We start from the raw sequence: 16,177 nt of genomic DNA, 5'->3' as shown, positions 1-16,177 counted from the left end.
ATAGAAGCCTTTTTAAAAAATCAAGCTTGAAAAAAAAAACAAAAAAAAATTAAAAAAAAAAAAAAAACAGGTCACGATCTCACGGTCTGTGAGTTCGAGCCCCGCGTCAGGCTCTGGGCTGATGGCTCAGAGCCTGGAGCCTGCTTCTGATTCTGTGTCTCCCTCTCTCTCAGCCCCTCCCCTGTTCATGCTCTGTCTCTCTCTGTCCCAAAAATAAATAAACGTTAAAAAAAAATTAAAAAAAAATCAAGCTTGGCCTAGACCCAGAAAGACTAAGAATCCAAACAAATGCAATTTTATATGTGAATAGTAGTAAGTAAATTAAGAGTAAAGGATGAATACTGTTAGTGTGGTGGCTGGGATGGGAAGAAGGAAGATGTTTTCTAATGGGTTGAGGTATGGGGGGGTCAGTGAATCTTGGAGGTGAGGGTAATTGTTTTAAAAAGAAGGACACACACACACACACACACACACACACACATACACACACACACACACACAAACCCCTCTTGTGAAAAGTGGTAGCCTTTCCCAGAGAGAAGTTAAGTGTTATCAAGCATATTGAGCACTTCTCACAAATTTACAATGCTCAAAATAGTAAATCCATGCCTTTACATGTCTCCTTGGTCTAGTTTCAGTTTGCATGTCAAAAAAAGAGTATCATTAGACTGATAAACTGATATCAGGAAAGGGACCAACCTTTATAATGGTGTTAGTGAGGTTTTTGTCAGGGCAGTATTCTAGTGTGTTAACAAATAATGGTGTGTGTATGTGTGTGTGTGTGTCCCTTCCTACTTTACCTGTGCTAAAGGGATCTCTCTCAGTGCCTCTTACATATGTAATAAATAGTCCCCAAAACTAGTTTAGCACACTTTTTTTCAAATAAGTCTAAATCTTGGCAGACTAATACTATTTTCGGATATAAGAATAAAATATCTTCAGACATTCTTCATGTGAGAATGCAGAGTAGAAGGACCCTTCTCTGGTTTTGGAGACTGCAGGGTTAATGATGAGGCAAGTCTGTCAACAGCTAGAGGTGTTTCAAGCCCTGGTTTTCCTGGAGGGTTCTCCATTTCTTACTTTGAATGAATGACCTGAGTGAGAATGCTAAGATTTTCCTTCTTAACCTTACTCCTTTCAAAAACATAGTATTACAGACATTCCTTTATGTTAACCTTATTTTAATAACATTCAGGTATTTAAACTGATCAAGTCTGATATGACAGGGTAGGTCATCTAGCTATGAAAGTAAAACACCAGTGTAAAACACTGTCTGGAACGATCACTTTCTGTGAAATTTCCCAACAGTTGTGATACATTTTAAAAAGGCTTTTTAAATTTAAGAACATTTATCTGAGAATGCCTAATTGAGAAAAGTACTGCACATTGGTAAATTGCTCTGCTCAAGACAACTGCTGATATTTCTTCATCATATTTAAAGTCTCAAATCACAATTTGTATTTAAGAGCTTCAAATAATAATTACCTCTGTGTAATGAGCAGAAGTCCTTAAAAGGGTCTGCCGGTTTCCCTGAAATCTTTTACAGGGTGAGCAGAGCTATATCCACTGATAACCCAGCTGCCGAGGAACTGAGTAAAGCCGGCTCCAAACTTCTCAGCTGTTGACAGGCTTGACTTGCTGAGAACACTGGTTAAATATAGCACGCGCGAGCTCAGCTCCTCAACAAAGTCATTGCTCCGACAGTGTTGTGAAGGGAGCAGAAGACGAGAAATCTAATCTCAGAGCCCAACAACACCTAGCAACAGTTGAAAAAACTTTTAAACAAAAGTCTGGGTGGGAGATATACAACAGCCTCCAATTTCTGCTGATCGGGATTTCAGGGAGAAGAAGCTGCTTTCTTTCCCCTTCTCTCTACTCAGTTTCCTGCATGACTTCAGCTATTGGCCAGTCCTAGGAAAGAAAGTGGGAAAAGCTTTTTCCTCTGTATTCTTTTGGGTTGGATAGTTTTCCAGGACTCCAGTCTCTCTTGGGCTGTGGGACAAGCCACTGGGTTCTTCAAAGGATAAACTACCTCCATAAAGGACATACTCTTGGTTAAACAAGCTGCCGTCAGGTAAGACCAAAATAAATAGCTATTTACTGTCTTAAGAAATTTCTGCTTCTACAAGAAGTGTTTTCTCTCAGATTCTGTGTTGTCAGTTTCCTTTGATTCTTACTGTTTCCACTGTGTGATAACACATTTAAGGAATTATAATTATTGTGAATTATTTTTAAAGAATCAGTACTGTCATCTCTCTCAGAATTATGCCAATTCCTTTTTAAACACAAAGATTGTTATAATGTTTTAATAGCCATCACAATATTTCTGCCAAGTTATCATTCTTTGGCAGGTAGCAGAAATATGGCAAAGGACAAGTTCACAGCTCCTTTCACAGTTAAGACGGCTAAACAGTGGAAGAGATCTTTTCCCTAGGAGCAAAATAACGTTGATTTACTGAAACTAGCTGAGCCGCTTGTGTGGTAAATGAGAGGAGAGTCCTGTATGGTGTTTGTATTGCTATACTTAAGATGCCCTGCTATCTGCTTTTCCCTTTGCTTGATTCTCTGATTACACTGGTACACCTTGTGCTGGTTCTGACCTGGTTACGTTACAGTCACCCCAAATGCTTCTGACTAGGCACAAAATATGGCTGCTGTAAAATCACTACTTTTGCAGTTGTTGAATATAAACCATTCAGGAGAATGTTTTTGTGTGTGTGTGTGTGTGTGTGTGTGTGATTTGGAAAATGATAAACTGAGTAATTGCTTGTGTATAGATAAAACAGATTCTGGTTTCTAAAATGGAAATTGAATTTATTAGAAAAAAACTCTTTCTAAAGTTGTATATGTGTGTATATGAGTGTATTTACTATCATGTGAAGGAAATCCTCCTTTTATCTGTTGGTATATTGTCTCCCCCTCCATGAGTTGCCATGCGATTTTATCAGAAATGCTTAGAGTGATCAATTTCACATTGATTCTGACAAAAGTTGTGGCTGAATGTTGGGATATGGTTATTGAGACGTGGTGTCTATAACTGGGCTAGATTTACATAAGAAATTTTGTTCCTTTAAGTGAACATGATAATTTGGATGAATGTTCTAAATCTAAGGATAATATAAAACATACAGATGCACATTTTGAAAGGGAATTATTTGAGTCTATATTGTTAACTTAAACAAAGAATTTACCCAAGACCAGTTTTGAACAGGTTGTCTATTGACATTAAGAATGTATCAACCTTTCAGCAAGTGTTCCTATGTTAAGAAAAATTCATTAAAGCTCATATATCGAATATGCAGGTAAATGAAATAGTATATACATTTCAGTATGCCCAATGCTTCATAATTCTGATTGCATGATTAGTTTATGAAGTAAATGAAGCTAGTCATATATAATGAATGTATACAAGTAATAGTGCAAAATGCATTCTGGTAACCTTGGTATCAGAGAATGAAGCTCCTGGTGCTTTAGTGGAGATGAAGTATCTTCGTCTTGAAAAAATTTTGAAAAGTCAGAACAAAATGCTTTACATTTTTCTTGTTTTTATCTTGGGAAGGGTCACATTGTTGGATTACAAATGTATGTGTAAAGCCAAACTCTGCCATTAGTTCTAGGCATGTAATTTCTTTTGGAGTTAATGGAACACTGTGCAGATAACTGAGTACAGCATTTGGCCTTGAGTGAAATCTATTCTTCAAAATGAATCAATTTCTGAGAATCATTGTCTTCATGGCTGTAAATTTACTCATGAGAATAAAAAATAGCTGAAGTTAGACCATGTGCTTCCCTCCAGTATATGAACAATGAAACCCTCCATGAACCGTGCGGATTCTGTTCTCCTGTTCACTCAAATTCACGTTTCTATGTTATTTCGCAAACTACCCTTTCCCCTTTACCATAAGGGTTGTTAGATTCCATTGTTGTATCGCCTACCACACTAAGACCTCTTCCCTTTACTCTCAGTCTGGATTGTAACAATGCTGGCCCCCCTACCACCCCTCCTTGCCATCCAAACCATTTTGCCAATGACCACAGGGTTAATTTTCCTAAAACATTGCTCTACTTGTTTCTCTATTCTTCAGTTATCTTCTGGGACTCCTGGTTGCTGCCAAACACCTAGGCTGGGTATTTTGAAAACCTTCCATCATCTGGCATGTACTTAACTTTTCCAGTTTCACCTCCCATTACTCAACAAGTGTCCTTCTGCTTCAGATATTTCAGATTTGGAGCCATTCTCCAAACACATACACAGTGTGCATTTCAGTGCTACACCCCTGCCTGTTTCATTCCCCCTGCTTGGAATACCTTTCCTGCCTTTTCCTGTAGATACCTTGTCCACTCTTTAAAGCCCAGATCAGTGTCTTCTACTTTCACAATGAATCTCTGACCATGCCTTTTAGAAGTGATTCCTTTTTAGTTTAGACAGTTTGGTGCTCTGTTAGAATTAAGGAACGTTGGGACACGGTTTGTGTATGTAAATTCAGAACAATTTGATGAAGCAATTGGGTGCAAAGCGTTGTCCTAAGCATCGCTTGGTTATGGAGCTTTTTATCCCCATGCACACTGTGGATGTTCTATCAACTTTTTTGGCTCTAGATTTCTGATGATGAGTACATGACAAAGTATAAATAGGTATAAAATCAAGAAAAGCCACTTACAGTGCAGTTAATAACTTTTTATCTCAAAAATTTCTCAAGGCAAGTCTTCATAGTTTTATTATGCACAGAGAAGTTACAAGTAATTCTAACTATGCTCATGTACCTGATTGTGGAGATGATGTACCTCTTGAGAATAAAATAGAAAGAACTATATATAAAGACGTGTATATATATATGCTTGTCCTATGTATGCATCTACCCACCTAAATGCTATAACTCATAACTTTTATCATCTTTTGGTACCAGATTCAATTTATAACCACCTTTGGTACTGCTCATTCAAGTCATGGTATTTTGTGGATCGTCATGGATAACAATCTGGCTTGGAACATTAAAATATTTAAATATCATGTTGTGATCCCTTTTTCCTTTTTTCCCTAGATATTTAAAAATAGAGACATTTTTCAGATTTATTTTTAATCACTCATGAAGACCATAAGTAAGGCACTGTATGAGATAAAACATGAATTATGATTTTGAAGCAATTTTTTCTGTGTCCACCAAAAGAAAGGCATTCTCTTTATACTTTCAGATAGCAAAGGAAGTTAAATTTACTCTTCTACATGTGTTTAGCAAGAATCATTATAGGATTTTACCAATGAAATTTGTGAAATATTTAATATATTCATTTAGCAATGGTTTTCCTATGGTTATATTTTAAATTTATTTTGTTAGAAGTGAAACTTGGTGGCAAAATACACATTCTAAACTAATGCTGATGATGTGTTTCTTTTTTGGAAGATGAGCATGTCTTTGTAAAACAGGCGCCTTAAGAAATAGGGTTTTACAGAGCTTGCTTAATCCATATTTTTACTTATTTGTCTCATGTAATTTCTCTATATATGAGGATTTTAGAAAAGCAGCAGCTTGAGAAGTGAGGGGAAAGCTTAGGTTGAGATCTGTTTTAGCAGAAAGATTTCAGAGAGAACACTGGTAACGCCTTGTTAGAAATATGACATGTAAAAGACTGCAACATAAATTTGTTTATACATTAATTATTTTATTTTATTTTATTTTATTTATTTAAAAAAATTTAAAAAATATTTATTTATTTTTGAGAGAGACAGAGACAGAGCTTGAGAGGGGGAGGGGCAGAGAGAGAGGGAGACATAGAATCCAAAGCATGCTCCAGGCTCTGAGCTGTCAGCACAGAGCCCGATGCGGGGCTCAAACCCATGGACAGTGAGATCATGACCTGAACTGAAGTCGGATGCCCAACCAACTGAGCCACCCAGGCACACCTAATTATTTTAAATATATATAGCAATCGAAAGATAAGCTAATAAAATAAATTTTGTTTCCTTAAATGTGAATTGAAAATACAGCAAGGATATTGGTATGAAGGAGGAGGTAAGGAAGGCTAGTAGCACAGACAAGTCAAATGGCCTGGATTCAGATCTTCACTCACTACAACCCTGGGCAATTATTCTCTGTGCCTCAGTTTCCTCATCTGTAAAACGAGGATAACAATACTATCTTCCTCATAGAGTTGTTTTGAAGATTAAATGAGTTAATAAAAGTTAGTTGCCTGATAGACTTCTCAATGAATTTAAGCTATTATTGCTTTATTATCACATCTTAAATGTAGTTATCTGTTTATTTTAATCTTTGTTGCATACAAAATTCTTAGATATAGATATTCTGTGAACTCAAGTTCATAGGTCATAGGAAAGGCAGAAGAATGTATTGTTTAAATTTGGAATCTTGTTTGGGACATACTTTGCTGCTGGGTACTCTAAGCAGACATAGTTTGAACGCCGGCCAATAATTTAGTATGGAATTTATGTTTCAAACCCTCTCTTATCTCAGCAGTCTGCTGTCTTATAGAATCATTACTAAAAAGGCTAAAAAATCACCCACAGCATAGACTCTTCTACAGTTTCTAAATTTGCACTTGGAGATAAAGTATGTTTATACATAGTGCTTGGGTGCCTCTTTTATAGCCTACAACACTGGGTAATGTATGGCAATGAAGACTTCCTCCTCCATAGAAAATATACTATTAAATTTATCACTCTTTATTTCTTCACTTAGATGTTTTGTTTTGTTTTACTAACCTAGTAACAGATAAAAATGAAAAGACCAAAAAAGGTCATCTCACGCTAGCTTTAACCTTACCAAATGGAAATGAATTCTTGCTATTCATTGTCCTTAATCCTATTCATTCTTAAACATGACAAGAAAGTATATTCCAAGGCAAACAAAAAAAAAAACCCTTATATCATAAAGATGTGTGTGTATATTATAAGGTACTTATATTCTGTATATTTAATTTAGCAAAAATATTTGAAACACTCTTATAAGCAGGGAAGTTTCTTAGTAGCTTTAGCTCCAACAAACCTTATGCCAGGTAGTTATGGTTTCAACCCGACCATTTGCTTTATTTTTCCCAATTGAAAGGATAAGTTTCTAAAACATAAGGCAAACTGAGTTTTAGAATTGTCAATTTCTAATGAAAACCTTGCTATAGAAATAAAGTAGGAAGAAAAGAAAAGAAATAGGAACTTTTCCTGGCTTTACAGAATACATTATTAAGACTTGAGGGCAAAAATATAGGAACCTCAGGAAAATACATTGAATTATGTTCTTCTTTTCCCTTAAATGGTCAGTCCTACTCTTTGGCTAATCAGTGAAGGGGAAAGAGTACTACTACTTTCCCTGTGGCAATAGCTGACGCAGTTTGATTTCAAAGGCAAGGCAGGAATTATAGAAGAACTTGGAATAAGGAAAGTCAAACGTGAATTGAGCAGTTAGCGCTAGCTGGCCGCTAACCAGCTGATTGCAGAACTTGAGAAACTCCCAACAGAAATGAAGTAACAGGACGTTAACCAGCACCCCAGTCCCTGAGAGCTTTGTTTAAGCCACAGCAACACTGAAAAGTCAAAAGAAGGTTGGTGTTGCTTTTCCTTTTTGGGAAATGGTGTCAATGTGCATGATATTGGGTGATTTATATGTTTCTGAGGTCTGTGAAAGACAGACTAAAAAACTGTAAAGCGAATGCATAATTGATCTCAAGTGATCTGACTGTAATTGAGCCCTTAGGGTTAAGGGATATTTCTGTTTTTGCTTTCTTGCTTAAATTCTGCCACCTACTTCCTTTACTCAAATATAGATGAACATGATTGTTACCCGACTGGCCAAAGACCTTATATGTCTACATTTGAAAAAAGTCTTTTTTTTTTTTTTGCAACAACTAATTGTAACTACCATCTTCCCAAGTTACTTTGAAGAGATGAATTATCTGCTGCTTATCTTTGTAAGGAAAAGGTGTAAGAAATCCATGAACTGAACACATCAGACTTGGCCAAATTCATTCTTTAAAAAATGATTTGCTGAAGATTTAATGCTGAAAGGCAATTTGATTAAAAACAGTAGACTGTTGACATCACCAAGACAATCAAGTTACTGCCAACTTGCCTTGTTTGTCTAAAAGATCTTTATAAAAAATAAGGTTTTTAGGAACACCCACACATACACACACAGAAATACATTCATAGGTGATATGGTAATAGGGATAAAAGGATTTTATTTTTTTTTTATATCCCTTTAATATACTTATGTCTTAACTAATTCACTTTAGGGCCTGCTTCTTTGAGGTACCACAGCACAACAGGAAAGGAAGAGGCATTGCTGAGTTCATAATGCTATTTGAGTGTGGCAGCCTAAGTACATGAGGAAATGACGCCCTGGGCCTGTATTTGGAGCCTCACAGTTACTGTGACGACAACACACACACTACTGGAAAACAAAGATGGTCTGCTTGCCAGGTTGAGCCAGGAAGAGTTTGCCAGCTCAGATTTTTCCTAATTATTCTGTAAATCTTGAAATGTGACACTGGAGATATGCAAGCCTCTTTGTATTTCAAGAACTGTTTAGTAAGTGATACATACTTGAGCAGCATGGTGTTTGGATGAGGGAGAGGTCTTACACATAAGCTTAACTTTCACATGTTGTCTTGATAGACACCATCTTCTGGTTTGGACATCACCAAACCAACTGCTTTGATCACAGGCTGTTGTTTGCTATGGTGCATAAGGAAGCCAACTGCATTGGTAGAATTCACTCCTTAGGGGCTTCTCAACTTTGGGTTACATATTTCCACCTTCTGTATGCTGTTCATTTCAGAGATCATTGACCAACATACCAGGTGTTCCTACCAATGACTGGGCATCTGAATCCCAATTCTTATATAATGATATAATCCATTATATAATAATAATAACTGTGTAAAATTCACCTCATCTATATAATGTATATCATATAGCTATACATAATTATTTACTATATACAGATGATGACAATATTGGGTAGCATGTACTGGAGATTATTGTGCCAAGCACTTCACATGGATGATTTTATTGACTTCTCATAACAACATTGTGTGACATTAGTTTTATCTCTGTTTTATGGATTGGAAAAATGAGGCTGGTAGATGGTAACAAACATGCCCACTGGTAAGGTGAACATTCAAACCTAGGCAACTTGACTTTAGCTAGCCATAATTTCAACCAGTTTCTTGTAATGTAGGCACTAGTTCAAGGAAGACCTCCACCTAGGTGACTGTGAGATGTTTTAGTGAAAATTGTAGAATATAACACTGCAGGGAGTCAGGTGCTTCTGCAGTCTGAAAAGACTCACCAAGAGCAAAGAACAAAGAGATTCAGGGCCAACTGGCAACTCTTCTCCCAGATCCAGAAGTAGAAACAGAAGGGCTTCAGTGGCCCCTGGAGTTGGGCAACCCAGGAAAAGCCAGGCCTGGGTACTGGAATGCATAAGTTATTCTTCCACAGTTATTGATAGGGCAGTGTGATTCCCTGGGAGAGGGTGGCATGGAGCATTTGCTTTTATGAGTTATTAAGGCTGCTATTGTAGCCAAATCTATTGATACTATTGGGGTTTTGGTCTCCTTCTTGCCTCTGTTGACAACTCAGAACTCCACTTCTTTTTAAAAAAAAATTTTTTTTTAATGTTTATTTATTATTGAAAGACAGAGACAGAGCATGAGCAGGGAAGGGGCAGAGAGAGAGGGAGACACAGAATCTGAAGCAGGCACCATCTGAGCCATCAGCACAGAGCCCGACGCGGGGCTGGAACTCACAAACCACGAGATCATGACCTGAGCTGAAGTTGGACGCTCAACCAACTGAGCCACCCAGGCGCCCCTCAGAACTCCATTTCTGTAGTAACATTTGAAATGCTCTGCAAATCTCTGCCTTGGTCATAAACATTCAGTTTGTTAAGTGTGTTCAAGAGAGAGTCCTACAAAATACTTATTCCAGGTGTTGGTGTTCCTTGAAGAAGTCTTTGGTGGTGTGTGTATATTGGTTGGAGGAGGCAAGGAAGGAGAGGATAGAACGTTTTGTTCTATATAAGAGCCTTCATAGGCTCCCCAAGACTCTGTTTAGGGAGTGAGTTGTCAATCTGGCATCATGTTGTTCCCTCAGAAAAAACCAGAGAGGTTGCAATAGTTTAAGGAAAATTATCCGATGCTTCAGCCAGTGGTTTGCTCCTGTGGAACAATAGTGTGAACTATTTTATTGGATATTTGATTTAATTCTTTTATCTTTATTAACCAAGAGTTAACCACTAATGATGCTAAGTGTCTGATCACTTGGATATAATTAAAATTTTTGAGTATCTATTTACACGTACGGCATGGATTATCTGAAGTAAAAGGAGATAAATTCTAATAAAATTTTGATGGAACAGATAATGCTTTGCTTTTTCTTATGCCAGTGTCCATAAATACTCTATGTACCTAATATCCCAGGTGATGAGAGTGAATATTCCGGTAACGTAAATGTTTCATGTGAAGTGAGCACATAACAGAATGAATCTTTACCCTCTGAGAAATTTTATTCTATGAATTGTAAACAGTATCTTGTCAGAAATATATTAGCACACCTTGACCCCCCGCCTCCTGCAACATATAGATAAACATTCATTACTGGTCAATACACAGGACTTATACTACTGCTTACCTGAAGGGCTAAACGCTCTTTGCAAATACACTCTTTGCACAGGTTTATTTAATCCAAAATAAAAGTACTGACCTATTTCATCAAGGTCCTCTGTTTCATTCACATGATCTCTCCTGATTTCCTTACAACAAGTAAACTCAGAACTTCCCTTTTGTCATCTCTTGTCTTTATGTAAAAAGGTGTAACAGTATCAAAGGAAGAAGAGAATTAGTGCTATATCCATTAGAGACAAAGAGCTTGACTGTTGGCTTCTGGAAGTTATTTTTTTCTTTTTTTTCATTCAGTTATTCTAAATTTCTCTTGGCAACAAAACTGAGATAGCCTCTTAAGTGGAAGATATTAACAATTTATCATATTAATGCAAGAGCTATCTAAAACATTCTGTAAGAGCTTCTAGTTCTCTGGGTACTTTTGTACCTGGTCTGATTTCAAGCAGGAATGGGGGCTCTGAGTCTCACACTGTTGATGATTATATAGCTTTGGTCTTGAAGCCAACCTTACCCAGTAGGAAACTGAACTCTGAGTTCACTTGGAATGGTCAGAACATCTAGTCTTGTGGTTTTCAATACTCTTTTGCATCAGGCTCACCAGGGATGCTCTAAAAATTCAAATGTCTGGGGATATGCTCCAGAGGTTGTGATTCAAGCTCCTGAGTAGGTGCTCAAGTACTGATCTATTTTGGAAGCTTTTATGTGATTGTAATGTACACCTGGGGTTGAGAACCAGTTATCTAGTTACAACCTCATCATTTAAAAGAAGATAGTACTGAGGTGAAGGAAGAGAAGTCACTTGGCAGAAGTTACAAATTCCTCTGAGTACCAGTCTACTACCCTTTTTATCACATGATCATTATAAATAATGACGTAAGTAATATTTTAATTTTTTTATGTCTATGTATTTTTGAGACAGAGACAGAACATGATCTGGGAAGGGGCAGAGACACAGGGAGACGCAGAATCCGAAGCAGGCTCCAGGCTCCAAGCCATCAGTGCAGAGCCTGATGTGGGGCTCCAACACATGAACCATGAGATCATGACCTGAGCCAAAGTCAGATGCTTAACTGATCAAGCCACCCAGGTGCTCCTAAAATAGCGAATATTTAATGAGTGCTTTCTATGTATTAAGCACTAACACCTCCACCGGGCAGATACTCATATACTCTACATTTTACAGGTGAAAAAGGCTGAAGGAATTGTCCAAAGTCCCCTAACAAGCAAGTGGCAGATCTGGGATTTGAGTCAAGCAATTGGACTCCTCAGTTTGTACTCTTTTATTTTCTAGTTTTTAAAATTTACCTCCAAATTAGTTAGCATATATCAGTTTGTACTCTTAAGCTCTTCATTGCTTTGCTGTTCTGGAGCTAACTCTGAGACTGTAAGGTGTTCAATGGTAGCTGCTTCGCTGTTTCAGCATCAGCGATCTTGTGGCAGCTGACCTTGGTGCTGTGATAACTAACTGGACTTTCTGCTTGACTAAAGATTGGTTCCTTGCTTTCTCTATTTGCCCAATAAGTGGGCCAATTGGAGACAACCCATTCTCTTAGAGACTGTTCCAGGGTGCTCCATTTCCCCAGTGACTTTGTTTCTGTAACTGTATTTTCTTGCCCTTGTTCACTGATATAATATCTTCTGCCTTACTTTTGGGCACATATTCTTTTTATCGTTCCATGGAAATTCTAATCACAGACTCTAGTCTCCTGTTCAGACCCTTGACTTTTCCCCTAGTCCTGTGGCTTTGGCTGGTTTCACTATTTTCCCTGGGATTCCCCTATCGGGATGTACATACCATCCGTTAACTTCTCATGATAGCAGCAACAACAGGAAGGGATTAATTACTTGACTTCTTCTATGGCAGCAGGTGCATTGGAAACAAGCTGGTCTGTCCCATGGAACTGACTGGTCCCACAGCCAGTGGGTTAAATACCCTGAAGACCTTTGAAGTCTACATTTTTAGGCAGCATGTATAGAATTAATTTTCTGATTGATTCTGTAAGTTTGAAGTTCTAAAGAGCAGGATTTTTTACATGTAGGGGAAAATCTATAAGCATTGTCTGGTTAAATGAACCTTACCAAGATGAAAGTCATCAATGGCAAATCCTGTAACACAGATTATTCTAAGCAATAGAATCTAAACAAAAAGTCAGAGATTATAATTATTCTGATTAGTATTTACTTGTAAATTTTAAAAATAAACATGATAAATAGATTGAGATATGATTTGGCATGATCTTTAGAATCACATTGCACAAAATAAATGCTCAATAAGCATTTGTTAAATTAAATCCATTAAATATCATGAAACTGAGAAAGCAAGCATTACTGACAAGTTTCCATTGATTGGATTTAACATGATTGTTTTTTATAAACATAGGAATAACAATCAGTGACCATGGGTGATTATCTCTCTGCTTCTCAGTATTCTCTTAACCTTATTGGTCACATGTTGCTTTTATTACAATACAAATTAAAAATCAACAAACACTTAAAATGTCCATTAGAGTATCAGAGAATAACCAACTCATAACTAACTGAGTGGAAGCTGTACTCTAGCTATGATTAGTAGGATATAGATGTATTTCCAATAAGAGACTAAAACTCTTACTTTAAATATAATGGTATAATGGGGCAGCTGGCTGGCTCAGTTGGTAGAGCATGTGACTCTTGATCTCAAGGCTGTAAGTTTGAGCCCCACATTGGCATAGATATTTACTTAAAAAAATAAATATAGTGGTATAAGACAACTATTGACACAGACTAATTGCAAATATTCGCCACTTATCTTTTCACTCATGCACTGAAAAACTCATGAAAAAAACATAACCAGGCTCTTATTGTGGTTTATTAGCTGGAAATGTTCTCATCCTCGGAAATCTATTTTGGAGTTAGGATTGCTCCACTCCCCTACAAGTGGTAAAGCAACAGCTGCCATTTAATTAATGTGTCTGCTGACAGCTCCAGCTGATGAATACCATTGAAGTTCCCTATCAGCATCAATACTACCCACACATTACTCCAAAAGGAAATATTGATCATAGTTGCTTGATTTTGTCTTAATTTCACCATAGCTTTCTTCCCTGCATCACTTCCCCCAAATTCCAATGATGCTGTTATTTACATCACCATTCACATCTTCCAGGGAATAAAGTCCCAGTGGAACACATGTGTTCCTGGTGATGTATTGCGATGGAATCTCACCAAAATGAACACGTGAAATGCTGAGCTCAAACAGAGGAGAGGACAAGGGAGAAAACCAGATGAAAGTGACTTGTGGTTTCTCGGAAAGTGAAGAATTTTGTCCTTTTGAGAGAGAGAGATTGGAGGGAAAAAACAGAGCTTTTCTTTTTCCACATAGTATGAATGCATAGTTAAAATCCTATGACTTGATTTATGTCTGGCTTACTTTAATATCTGTTCCCAGACACTTTCATAGGAGTTGGACTTCCACAGTACTGACACTAGTTTTGTGTGAGAATTGAAGAGGATTTGGGCTGTGTGAAAGCAACTAATTATAGAGTGAAATTCACTCAGTCTGCTCATGTTGAAAAATATGTTTTGGGCTCAAGCAGGCAAGGCCCATGTATATAGCTGGAAGAAGGGCTGGAGTGGTCCTGAACTGGGAACAGGTGGAGCACAGGATCCAAATGGCATGGGATTAGGTGATGAAGGGTAATCCAAGTTGGCAGTGGGCACCAGAAGGTCTAACATAAAGTTATGGAGTGTCCTGGCATGCAGGTAGAGCATGGCTGTGTCCGATACAGGTAGAGAGTCAGCATTCAGGTAAGCATGTGAGCAGGACCAGGGAGGAGAGCAGGGGGGTGAGATTTAGGGACAGGATAGTTCTGGTGGTGGAGTAGTCCTAGAGATTCTGAGTGAGATGCCAAAATTGTAATGAAATGTCAGAATAACTAAGATGATGCTAAATCTGAGAGTACTGGGCTAGGACATTCTGTGTCCTCTTTCACATTTAATATGTAGCAATCACCCATTCACAAATATTTTAGATTCATAAGTGTCAGGCATTGAGCTAGAGATTGGAATACAACAGTGAATATTGTATTATTTCTACTCTTTAACAGGTGCTGAAGGTAAAAACAATGGCAATTTTGATGCCATGTGACCAGTGAGTAAATGGTATTGTGAGAGCACCCATCTGGTTTTGGGTAGTCAGTGATTGGTTTAGCAATCATAGGTGGGATGAAGTGACTCTTGCCGTGGGGAAGACGAACTTTTGAGGCTGAAAAGGAAATAGGGCCTGACACACAAGGTCTCAGGGAATGCAGCAGAAATGAATGTGATTAAAATTTTGAATATCTGATTTGTTGCAACAAGTCCACATAGCTTTACAAATGGTGGAGAATTTGTAAATTACATTCTTTCCACTTATATGATAATTTTAATGTTTTTTGAGAATAATGTGATGAAGAGGATGCACCCTCTCTCTATATTTTCATTATACTTAAATCTATGGTGGCCATAACAAGCCAGCCAAATATGCATCTTGTGGGCTAGAAAATTCTTGACTCTCGCCACCATCCACACTCTTTCACAACAGTGACTGCTCTTAATGTATCTAAAAGGGGTGATGACCACTTCCTATTAAATTATTTGCTTTAGGGCTTTCACAAGCTTGTGTACTTTGAAAAATTGTTACATATATTCAAACTTCACTTCAAGGGCTTAACTGCTGCTGGAGCAAGAAATCTGTGTGAATAGCCAGGAAATTTTTGAAGTGCAAGTTGGGAGGATTGCCTCACCACATATTAAAATAAATTTTGAAACCACACTCATTAAAACACTTTGGTAGTGGTGTCAGAATCAGTTCATATCCGATGAGGATATCAAGGGAAAATAATAGAAAGTCTAGAAAAACAGACACCTCCATATAAGAAGTTTGTGCTGGGAAGGAGAGACATTTCAAATTAGAAAAGAAAATACAGATTTTTCAATCAATGCATGTTGAAATAATTGAAAAAAAAAAGAAATTAATTCTCTACATTATACCTTATACCAAAATATATAGTAGATGCACCAAAAATGTAAGTGGAAAAAATGAACCTGAAATACTTGAGAATAGATAGATAGATAGATAGATAGATAGATAATAGATAGATTGATAGAGTGGGGAAGATCTTCCTAAACAAGACAGAAAATCAGTAAAACAAGACTAAAATATTTGACTCCATAAAAACTGAAAATTTTACACAGGAAAAAACCTATCTCATGAATCCAGTTACAATACAAGCAGCAAGCCAGACAAAAATATTTTTGACCCAAATAGTCAAGGGAAAATATTCTTAATATAAACAGCTCTCTTAAATGAATAAAACAAAAGAGATACAAAAGAAACATGGGCAAATAACATAGGTAAATAATTTATAATAAATGTGTGGAAAACTAACCTCACTGATAATTAAAAACTCAAAGGAAGGTAGTATTATTTCAACCGACACATTGACAAAGACTGTAAAGAATACAATGCCTTGTATAGTGAGGATGTGAGGAAATGGACACTGTACACTGCTGGTGGGAAAGTCAA

At 37.2% G+C, this 16,177-nt stretch overlaps 1 protein-coding gene across 3 annotated transcripts in view; it reads left to right on the top strand.

The window, feature by feature from the left end:
• Positions 1–1,670: 1,670 nt before the first annotated feature.
• Positions 1,671–16,177, top strand: part of FILIP1 (filamin A interacting protein 1) — a 206,541-nt gene continuing 192,034 nt past the window's right edge. For all 3 annotated transcript variants that reach the window (XR_007152209.1, XM_047859023.1, XM_047859021.1), the window contains exon 1: positions 1,671–2,074. The gene's annotated coding sequence lies outside the window, so the exon portion shown is untranslated. The remainder of the gene's footprint in view (positions 2,075–16,177) is intronic.

This window comes from Prionailurus viverrinus, chromosome B2 (genome assembly GCF_022837055.1).
Source record: "Prionailurus viverrinus isolate Anna chromosome B2, UM_Priviv_1.0, whole genome shotgun sequence".
NCBI lineage: Eukaryota > Metazoa > Chordata > Mammalia > Carnivora > Felidae > Prionailurus > Prionailurus viverrinus.
Note: the sequence above shows the minus strand (reverse complement) of the source record. Positions and strands in the feature narration are given on the sequence as shown.